This window comes from Cryptotermes secundus, unplaced genomic scaffold (genome assembly GCF_002891405.2).
Source record: "Cryptotermes secundus unplaced genomic scaffold, Csec_1.0 scaffold944, whole genome shotgun sequence".
Lineage (NCBI taxonomy): Eukaryota > Metazoa > Arthropoda > Insecta > Blattodea > Kalotermitidae > Cryptotermes > Cryptotermes secundus.
The window spans coordinates 223570-235970 of NW_019719375.1; positions in this window are offsets into that span (position 1 = coordinate 223570).

Genomic DNA, 12401 nt, shown 5'->3' on the forward strand with positions numbered 1-12401 from the left:
TGGAGGCGATACGTTCCTCCGAAACGTCGGTTAACGCAACATCTACACGGCGCCATATCCAAGAAGTTGAAACTTGGGATTCACAGGCATTATGGCGATCTTATAAGCCTAGGAATTCTTTCCTCATGGAAAGAAAGTAGGCGAATAATGCTTCTACCGCCTTGACTCGGTGTTATGGACTGAGGTGGACTTTCTTCCAGCAGATATGTAATATCTAATTGTTATGACGACACATAATTCCGTCTGCTGAAATTAGGTAGTGATACGTTCTTCGTGTTTCAATCGCCAGAGCCCTCTGTGATCATGTGGCGCCATGTGAAGTTTAGGTCCTTGGAAACACTCGTTCTTACATGTTCTCTCCTCCCAGGAGCAAATAAAAAACACTGACGCACGAAATTCTCATCTCTAGACATCACAATATCTAAATCGACTGTCACTGTTTAATGGTAAGCCAAGACAAAAGGTTCTCTATATGCTGACAGCTCTTCAGACTGAACAGAATTACAATTGCAAAGAAGCAAGAGTTCTGTAACCTGTTATGTGTAGATTAGACAATACTTGTGAAATCGATAATCTATTGGAAAATGTAGAGTTATATTTATCGATTTATATTCCATGTTTCTGAGATAGAATTTTTAAATAGAACTGCGCATTAGTTGGTCACTTTACATTACAATTTTGTTTTTAGTCAATTCCCTTCTAAACCTTCCTGAATAACTGGAATATTCTAACTGTATGGAAAAGAATCTATACTAAAAATTGATAAAAAAAATACCTATTTTTATTAAAATAAGTTCATTAACACATTCACTAACGTCCGCCTTCTAACTCTATCCTCTGACATTATAATAAAGTTCGTATATTCAAGAAATATCCTCAAAGATTCATTGTAATATTATACTTGCATCTACGTCTTGGTCTTCCGAGCCCTCTCTACCATTGAGATTTACCAACCACAACTCCTTTTGATTTTCTTCTTCTCCCATTTATTTATTCCAAATACAATTCTCAGCTCAAACCCACTGCAATATCAGCGTAACTTAGCAAGTTAACCCCTACCTGAAATGTCATTCTCTTTTGCTTCAGCAAACGCAAACAATTCGAATAGATCTACATCAATTGTACCTGAAAATGGACCTAGGTTTGCACTAACATTATTACACACTCAATTTGGGCCTACACATATATAGACCTACTAGTAATAAGTCCCAAAGCAATAATAATAATTGTTTATATCAAAAAGTAGTTATAGCATATAGCTATATCGGTAAAAATTGAAAATTCTGTGTATTTAGATTAAGAAACAAATAAGTAATTGTCAAAAAATATAAAATTATTTAAACTGTCTGTCTCCTTCCTCAGTAGCTTCCCATATTCGCCTCACGCTACAGGTTGTTAACCTCCGAAACTGCAGGTGGGGCTTCAGCAAGGGTTCGTAATGAAGGTTTCTGTGTCATAAGTTTTTGGGAATTCCTGTTAATTATAACCCCTGTCACAGATTTTCACAGCCATTACTACGAAGCATGTTTGCATCTATCTATCAAACTGCATAAAATACATCCCAGAGAAGAAAATAATCTTCATTTATAACCCCTGTTTAAAATTGATGCCAAATCAAATACAATTTTTTTCATCAACGAATCATGGTATAAAAACATTGACGGATGACACGCTCGAGATATATCAAGCTTATTTGAAAAAAAATATATATATATATATATAACAGGTATCTTACGATTTACTATCTTTGTAATAATTGATTTATCTATCTGTCTATGGCTCTACAGTCCTTTGTTAGACCTTGGCCGATTTTCAGTTTCTAAATCCTATACAGAGTCGGTAGGCCTCCTTGAACGGTGGATCAGCCCGCCACAAGGCCGCTACCTACACACAGTTAAACACAAACATAGAATAAACTCTCACAGACATCTATGCCTTGAGTGGGATTCGAACCCTCGATCCCATCATTCGGGCGAGAGAAGACAGTTCATGCCTTAGACCACGAGGCCAATGTGGAACAATAATTAATTTATACTTGCAATTAATGGACATGAAGACCAATGACGTATGCAGAATTTCAAACAATGTATTTGTCTTAGACGTGTATACCTTCCCACACTTTTCGTGTTCCATTTCATTCATTCTGCCGCGAGAGAAGCTCACATGTGTCCTGTTCCGCGTTTGGGCTCACCCACTTTACTTGCTCCCCTTTCTTTCGCCAAACAACCCAAGACAATGATAGATTGGACCATGCTTCCCATCCCACGTGCTTGACAACGCATATACATCATTGCAAAGTAACTGCAGATTGGAATCAGCTATTAGGGAGGAAAACAAAGTATATCTTTATTCAGGGCCGAGATATGTGAAGAGGAAGAAAAGGAGCAGCTCATGCTGCAAGTTTATGGTTAGTCCTACACTAAAGACCAGTATTTTATGAAAAGTTGCAGATAAGAGGGAACTAATGACTGCAAAGTTTGGTCTCTGGCTGTTAAGTGAAGATCACACATTCAGTATATATTAGAACCAAGCGCTTAAGAGAGAAGACGCAACACGAGAGCGGGAAAAAATATCTATTTTTTATTGCTAGTGGGGTGGGACTAAGTCCCTTGTACTGCGGCCACTTCTGGCCTATTGTACCAGCACCAGATGATAGGTGAGGGTGATTGTGGAGCGTGGAATGAAGATTGGCAAGGGAAACCGAAGTACTCGGAGAAAACCTGCCCCAGCGCCACTTTGTCCACCACAAATCCCAATTGACCAGACCCGGGATTAAACCCGGGCCGCAGCGGTGGGAATCCAGTCATTAACCGCTTGAGCTATGGCTTGGTTTATCTATCTATCTATCTATCTATCTATATCTATCTATCTATCTATCTATCTATCTATCTATGGCTATACCCCCTTTGCGGACCTTGACCGCTTTTTCACTTTCTCAATCCTATACACAGTCGGTAGAAATCCTTCGACGGGAATCAGCCCGTCGCAAGGCCGCTAGCTACCCACAGAACAACACAAACACACAATAAATGCATACAGACATTCATGCATTGAGTGAGATTCGAACGCACGATCCCAGCGTTCAAGTGAGCGAAGACGTTTCATATCTTAGACAGCCTACGACCTCGCGATCATTGTGATCGGCGTGTAACAGCATTACTGTGGTAATTATGTCCCTAAATAGCACTAAACCCTTGACCTAAGTAAAGGGGACACGTGTCCTCCATGACGAAGGAACTGAATTTGAAATATTTAGGTGAACTTCATGATTCAATCAACGAATTCATTCATGAACACCCAGACTAGTGAGCACTGCTCAGGTCCTCGGTAACTGACATTCTATACACTGACGTATCAGGCCGTCGGCTTGGAATATCACTCCAATATCTCTCTCTCTCTCTCCCCTCCCCCTCGGTTTTCAAGAGATTAAAAGTACTTAATATGCTGATTCTGAACAACTTATCCTGTAACGGAGAGGACTCGGCTGATCCAAATATTAAATCTAAATCCTGCAGTCCCTACTGAAACGTTCACGTCATTTACATTGCTGAACATTTTATATGTATTATCATCAATGGTCTGATTTATTGATACGCCCAGGGCTCTCTAGGGTTCAAACGCTTTGTCAGACGAGTTACCGGTAAAACCTGACTTTGTTGAACTCCATGTAGTTTCAACTTCAATTGATAGCCTACAGAATATCTGTTCCCGCTGCAGTTCTCTGTTAATATTGGGTCTGATTGGTGGATAATTGCATATTGTTTACGTTTCATTTGTTCCGTTGTTATTCTGCATGGCCTATATTACTGTCATGCGCGAGTGTGTGCCACCACAGAAGAGTTCATGGTATTAAACACTGTAGAGGGGTTTTCGGCTTAAAATGGTTACCACCATAAATGCTTTCAGAACCATTAAACAATTACTATCCTATATGTGCCCAGCTATGTTTGCCTATAAATAACAACATATTTACCAGTAGAAACACGTGGTTCTAAATTCTTCTTCTTCATTTCGTATTATGCCCTCTGGCCTGTTCCCAATGGAATTAATTTGGAACTATGGATCTTTATAAATAGTCTGTAGGACTCTTTGGATGGGTGTTCAGTCCTGTCGCAAGGCCGCTAACTATACAGGACAACACAACCACGATCCTAGTATTTGAGCGGTCGAAGACATTTCATTCCTTAGACCGCACGGCAATTGTGATACCCGTTTTTAAATTAAAGAATGAGCATAAATCACAAATTTTTAGAAAAAAAAATGCTCCGAAAGGAATATTTGGACTCAAGAGGGGAACTTGTCTATTTTAGTGTATCGGGCCGCGAGTTTCCGCTAAAAGTAACAAAACAAAAAATGGCTACATTATTGAGAAACAATCCAATACGATACTTCTATGGATATACTGAGATAACCAATCGATTATCAACACGTTCTTACTGTATCTTCTGTAGGCCGTGTCATAGCTCAGGCGGTTAGTCGCCGGATTCCCACCGCGGTGACCCGCGTTCGAGCACGAGTCATGTGGGATTGTGGTGGACAAGATGGCACTAGGGCAGGTTTTGTAGAAGTACTTCGGTTTCCCCTGCCAATTCGCATTCCACAGACTGCTCCACACTCACCATCTTTCATCTGGGACCAGTACAATAGGCCAAATAGTGGCCGACGTACCAAGTGGTATTTTTCTATTCTGATAGTGACGCTATACCTCCTGAGAATCTGATACGTCGTCTTTCCGCCTATCAGCGTTACAGACGTACGTTACTACGCTTCACGTAATCTCTTGTTACCGGGCTGTTTCCCAGAATTCAAATTATCTTAAACAGAAACAATACTTAATTCGAAGCTTAACAATGATCCCTTGTTACCTGGCTTGGCGCCAAGACGAACTGATTAGCGGTGAACTGTCAGTCGTAAAGTAACTCTGACTCTGACACTGACTCTGACTCTGACAGTCTTTAAGAGTTAATAGCATAAAATATAGATCTCGTTAAGTTCTATAATTTTTATTTTAAGTGCCTTCCATTATGACTAATTAAAAAAAATAAAAGAAACTAATTTCTGATTTTATGGTGCATTGGTATCTGCAATATTTTACAAAAATATATTTGTATCTGCAGTATATGAGTATATGAATTTATCTATCTACGGCTCTGCAGCCCATGTGCACTTTGGCAGCTTTTGAGTTTCTTAATCCTATACGCAGTCGGTAGGTTGGGGGATCAGCCAGTCGTAAGGCCTCTACCTACATACAGAACAACAGAAACACGGAATAAACGCACACAGACATCCATGCCTCGAGTGAGATTCGAACCCACGATCCCAGTGTTCGAGCGGGTGAAGACGGTTCATGTCTTAGACCGCGCGGCCTCTGTGATCGGCGCACTATGTGAGTATCAAGGCCAATAAACAAGGTATGCATAATCGCAAAGAACGCATTTTGAGTAAAGTGTTTATTCGCGATTAGAGTAATTATGTCCTCTTCCCCACCTTTGTTAGAAACACGCATACAGAGCGGTATGCTTAGCGTTCTATCCTCCTCACTGTAAATATCGGTGTGTGCTGGATTGCCGGTGTTCGGAAAATGAGTAACAGATCAACGTACTTAATACCAGGCGCGGCAGCTGGCGGACCTCCGCGCGTACATCTCGACCGATGTACGTCGAGGAAAGGATGCACAGGAAATCGTGAAGCAACATTTCGGCAAACCTGTCCCTGAATGTTGCTCTGTTTCTGTATTTACAGCCAAATGGTTAATGGCTTGACTGTGTCTTCGGCGATTTAATATCACTCTTTCAACCGGATACGTCATATAGGTGGTGATTCTAAATTATTGTCGGGATTTACGTAGCATACAATTATTCAAACCGGAAATAATAAAATAAAACTGCTTACGAAACATAAAAATATAACTCAAAAAGTTTTAATGACTATAGAATAAAACTTTCTGAGTTCCATGTTCATATTTCTTAAGCAGTTTTAAGATTTTTTTCCAGTTTGAAAATTATAGGCCACGGAAACTCCGACAATAATTTAGAATTATATTGTAGTACTGAAATGTATGGGAAGATGACCATGAATGGGAAGCAGACAATAAGGTGGACGTTAAATATTCTAAGGTACTATAGCTGTATTTATATCGACAGGGTGGTCGAAAACACGGAAAAACTCAGTCTTGAGACTAGACTCTAGACAGACAGAAGTTCGACAAAGATTCGAACCGGTTTCTTCCTGAATACAAATTTAGAGCAACTTTACAATCGATCCCGAAAACTTCAAAACTTGACATTTTAGAACTTACAACTTAATAGTGGTTTCTAAAAGAACCAGGAAAACGAAACCACTAAATTCATTTCACTGTCGGATTTTTGGATCAGTGAGTAAGCTTATATAAACTTAAAAACTTGGAAATCGTTTTATTTTTTGTCAAGACTTTGACTTTCAAGTCAGAAAACATGGATTTCCACTCTCCAAACATTGAGACTAGCTTCCCGAAAGGAGTTCACAAGTATTTACCGCGCCCAAGGTATCAATATATGGTTGAATCCCAACATAAAGACAAAGTAAATTCGCGACATTAAACAAAGAAAGAATTCCCCATTTCCATCGTATTCTTTTATAGGAAATGTTTTGCTGAAAAATCCAATCGTATTACTTTTTGGAGAGGCGGGAATATAACATATTGTCACGATTTAGGGGTGTGAATATAGAAGGGGTGTGGACTGGTGAATGGGTTTATTGACCATTTATACACACAACCAGAAACTAAGCAATTGCAGCGCCGCCGCTAATCTCCACAATCCAAAAATCACCACAGCACCCGCTAAACCTTTTCCAGGCTGCTGTCTCTTCACCAGCTGTTTCCTGGCAACGGCTTCTAACAGTGGAGATTCTTCAGCTTCACGGGCTAAGGTTCTATCTTCACAGGCTCCCCTGCAGAACTCAAGTCTCAACTGGAAACTAACTGGGTCACTCCAATTTTCTTCCTTATAACCACTTTGCACCGACCGAGTAGAAAACACCGTTTCCAATATTAAGTCTATAATGTGCGTATTCATTGACGTGGGAACATGTTTACCGATCCGTTGCCTAGAAATGGGTTGCATATCACCGTTGTTTATTTGCCTATTGTTTAGCAAAGGCCGTACATGCTACAGTCTTAATATTCACTCATAGAACGTCTACAGTCTTCCTTGAAGGAAATAGCAAGGGAATTGTATGTTACAATCTAAAGCACACAGAGTTTCATAATATATTATTTACGAGTTTGCATTGTAAAAAATGCTTGATGTTCACTTACTGCAGATGGATATCTATTATTAACAGAATTAAGAAACAACATACACGTAGATATTAGGGTCTACACTGCAAAGAATAGTAACTCACGTTGTTGCAAAAGATAACAGTAGTGACGTTACAATATAGAAAAGCACAACATATTGTCACGTCTAAGGTTGAGTAACTTATTAGACGTGTTTCTGATTGGATATTTGGATTTATTGCACCTTATACATTCACAACTCGGGACTACAGGTAATACAGCGCTTTCGCTGATTTACACAATTTACAGTTCACCGTTACACACACACTAGGGTTCTCAGTCTTCACTAGTCGTATCCTAGCAACGGATTTGCAACAGTCTCACTGTCGCTTCACATCACAGATGAAGTCTTCTTTTCTCCGCCTGATTCCTTCCTTCCCATTTCTTCTTAATCGCTTTGGACTGCCATCTCCAGAACTCGATACAACTCTTAATAACTCCCTCAAATGAACTCTTCTTCAACTGAACTCCCTCAACTTCTGACAATAATTCACTGCTCAGTCAGTCAGGGTCAGAGTTGCTTCACGACTGGAGGTTTACCGCCAATCAGTTCGTCTTGGCAGCAAGCCCCTTGAGACTCACAACACAGTAATTTTATTCTCCAACTGAACACTTACGCTTGTAGTCTTTATATTATAACATCCTCTCTGACGAGAAGATCGGTCTGTCATTTACAATTGCTGCTGGTCCTCGCCAGCGCAGTCATTCTCAGGTCAGAGTCCCGCGGAACTCATGACTACATTTTACTGTCTCGGATTCGACACTCCTCCAATCTGGAGGGCCAGGTCCCCGTATTTATATCCCCCAGGCACAGGGTGGCAGGTTATAGCCCCAGGCATTGGGTTTCCTTTTCGTTGCCTCCTACGACTCGTAGGGCTACGGTGGTATTCGATCCCGCCTCCACACGTGTTACTGACTCACAACTCAACTCCACTCAACTTGGAGCTTTTCGTTACATAGCCTCGGGGCGGACCTAAATGGAAACACCGTCTCTGATGTCCCGTATTATTTTGGGCGTGTTTGATGATCCGTTGCCTAGCAGTTGACGTGATATTCTTACGCGCGTTCGCTCCCGCGAGAATGTGCTTACCGAGCCGCTGCCTAGCAATGGGTCTATACGTCACAATGTTTTATTTTGTCACAAAGTCAATAAAAAGTCCGTCGAGTGTAACAATTTATAGGTCACTTCTTTATCACTTCTGCCTTACATGTTTCGGTTTAATAAAACCATCATCAGAGGCACATAGTACAAGCATGAAAACACTGCCGTTGTTTAAGATGTACACAGTTATGTTTGCTGCGTGAACGCTGCTACAATACGTCGACGTGTATTTCACTAAATATGAATCGCATTTAAAAACTAAGTCTAAAGATTTATAACAAGGGTATGTAACTAAGATTATTATTTTGGATATTGTCCATTGTCCTGAGCAATTGTTCTCAGTCTTTGGATTCTTGCATTTTGCTTAGGATCTTCTCTTTCTTTGCGTCGCACTACAATTAGAATGGAGACCTAAATTGTATAACAAAAGTACGCCAATTTTTAAAATAACTAGCTAAACTAAATTAACTTCATGGAGCTGAGCCCTTCTTGAGAAGGCGCCAATTGGGCAGCTACTCAAGAACATCCCAACATATTATGGAACCCGAAGGTTCATTACCGTTTTCACAAGAACTATCCTGAGACAGATCAATCCAATCCACTCCATTCCATCCCGTCTCTCTAAGATTCATTTTAATATTGTCCACCCACCACCGTCTTGGTCTTCCTAGTGATCTCTTTCCTTTTGGCTTTCCCACCAATATCCTATATGCATTCATCTTCTCTCCCATTCGTGCTATATGCCATGCCCATCTAATAATTTCTAAAAATCGTAAAACAGGATCATAAAATGTTACCAATATCAATTTAGAAATGTCATGCAAATTCATGTCTATTTTATATAATCATTCCTCTCTTCAAAGCCTCCTGTTGCAGTGGGTAAAAAAGTCGCGGCGCACCGGTTGAAAACCTCTGGTCTGGAGTATTTTAAAACACAACGTTTCAGAAACTAGATGTATCCGTCATGATGTATAAGGAAGTAAAGGTTTCTTCTCATTTGTGACCTTTGATGTTAACAGAGTTTTACCCTTATTAGAAATTCCTTCGGTGTTCAGTAATCACGGGTAGCTCTTTGTAACGGGCCCAATTGAGTAGGAAACTTTTCCTCCTTAACGCATGACAATGGAAACACATCTAGTTTCCGAAACGTTTTAAAATCCCCGAAGAAGTTGAAAACGTTAAAATATTATCCATAGTCACATTTTGATAAAAAGGTATAGCTGTCCCTGTGCTCAACGAATTACGCACTACGCCATGAAGACGTATGGGGGAGTGGACGTATAGATCCATATTTTCTTGACCTCGGCACTAGCTGGAGGTAAGTGGGCAGCTTTACCCCCCGGCCGCTTTACCCCCGGTACCCATTGGACAGGAGGTTGGGTGGACCCCAGAGCCAGTCTGGACGATTTGGAGAAAATTCTTGACCCTATCGGGACACGAACTCCGACCACTCAGTCGTCCAGCTGGTAGCCAGCTGCTATACAGACTGCGCTACCACGGCTCCGAGTCACAATATGAGCATCTGAAATAAGTCATGAATATAAGGTCGTGAAGGCTACCCATGTTTTCTACTTTGGGATGTTCCCGATAAAAAGAAAGAATCATAACGTTAAATTTAGGTTTCATATAACATGAAAGATGTAGTGAAATAGATAAGTCAGGACAGAGCACAATGGAGAACAATTACACTCCAGACTTGTATTCGGGAGGAACTCAGATCAAATCTCGGAAGAATTACTGGCTATTCTGAGCTTTTCATGGTCTTCCTAAGCCTCTCAAATGAACCTTTCTGCAGATTGCGGCTGTCTCCTTCCACGACCTTACGTACTCATTATGCATCATTCATAATAATCTGTCAGTATCGTCCGAAGCTCTACAATTTCGTTTGAAATAGCGTCGTTATATAACCTAAGAATGTTTAAGAATCGGGTTTATTCTTAGAATATTGGTATTTTAAGAAATTAAAAGAGATGTTGAGATTTCGGCCGGTCAGGTTAGCCGAACGGTCTAAGGCATGTACTGTCTTCGCTCGCTCGGAAGCAGGGATCGTGGGTTCGAATCCCGCACAAGACATGGATGTTTGGTGTGTGTGTGTTTATTCTGTGTTTGTGTTGTCCTGTGTTTAGGTAGAGGACTTGCGACGAGCTGATCACTCGTCCAAGGAGTCCTAAAGTCTGTAAAATGATCAAAATGGAAAAAAAAAAAAAACCTCGTCACCACAAAGATATAAGTGGAACGGATTAAGTAAGTTGAAATTTCGTATTTAGCAAGTTTCGTTTCATTCTGATGGTAATTACTTGCAAATATCAACATTTCCATAACAACACTTTCTTGGAAGACTGATCATTTTGTGAATTTCCTTTGATGTAAAAGGAAGGAACTGTCTTACTGTTGACAGAGATAAGAACAAAGAATTGTTTTATGCTTTCCCCGTTCTGGCTCTAGCAAAAATGCACTCAACATTAAGACATGTTACTTGGTTCGTCTGTTTCTGACCACTCGGAAAGCCGTCACAGATAAAACGAGCATGTCAGCCGAGCCTATGTTGACATGACGCGTAGTTCGGAAACTCCGTCGCAGTGTTTCAGGATGGGCTGATACCACACAAGCCAACCTGTAACGAAATTCCGGAACAAATCCTACAGTAATGCCTGAATTACATCCAATTTGCAACCAGTGCCATATTGAAATCCCCAGTGTAGATTGCTGAAAGAGACTATTATGAGACCGAGTAGGTTGGCTTAGCGGTAACGGTCTAGACTTATATTCTATAGATTCTCAGTTCGAATCTCGGTCGGAATACTATTTATCCCGAGGCTTTTCGTGTTTCTTCCTTAGAAACAAATGCCGGGATAGTATCTCGATTAGGCCAGGACCGCTTCCTTCCAAATCCTTCTCCATTCATCAATCATTCTACCATTCCACGCAATATACGAATAGTCCATATATTGAGATACGTAAATCAAACCATGAAACCTACTGCGAAGTACTACAGTGACATTTCTTTATTTTATAATAGATAAAATAAAGAAAATTCATACACAATATGACGCTAAAGTGTAATATTTCTAAGTACAGTGACATGTTCCCAGCTTCTGTGAGAGGCGATAAGAAGGCAGGTTTACGAGCGATTTGTTGAATTTCAACAAGATCATATGACTCGTAGTTCTTTAGCTTAACGCCATTATTTTATAAGGGAAAATGAGTTCAGCATGATCTCTTACCACTGCGTTCGTTAGCCTCAATAACATTTGAACGAAATGGTGGATTTTAGTGAAATGTGGTATGAACGTTTGCCACTACTACTTGTACAACAACAGCATGGTGGCCGTGGAAGCTTATAAGGCTAGTGGGCCATTCAAGATACTTAATATAAGGTTATGAGATTTTATGTAACACTAAATCTTTAAAAAAAGTCATCTTCATTACGGTTAATATTTACAGATCTTGCTGGGTCTTACTCAAAGCTGACAATTATCAGTCGACAAAGGCATTTCTTGCCTTAAGAGAGCCCCAAGGTTCCCAAGGTTCATTACCATATCCACAAACCCTCCGCTGGACCCAGTACTAACCTAGTCCAAACCAGTCCAAATCTCACTACTTCGGTAAAATTTCTTTGTATACGTCCTTAATATCTACACTGACGTCTCCCAAGCCGCCCCTTCCCTTCGGGTTTCTAAACAAAAATTGTATATATATGTATATATATCATTTTTGCATGCATGCTACCTGTCCTCTCCATAACACCCTTCTTGGTTTGATTCACGTAACAATATTAAGTCAAGATTACAAATTATAAAGTCTTTAATAAAGCAGTTTTCTTCATCTTACTGTTACAGCTACAAAAATATACTTCATATGAATTTAATCCATCAAACTAAGTTCCATTATTTTGGAAACCTACATGCACTTTTATTCAGAAACTGTCTGCATCAAATACTGGCTAGGTCATAGGCTGTCTTGAACTTTTTTTTTTGGGGG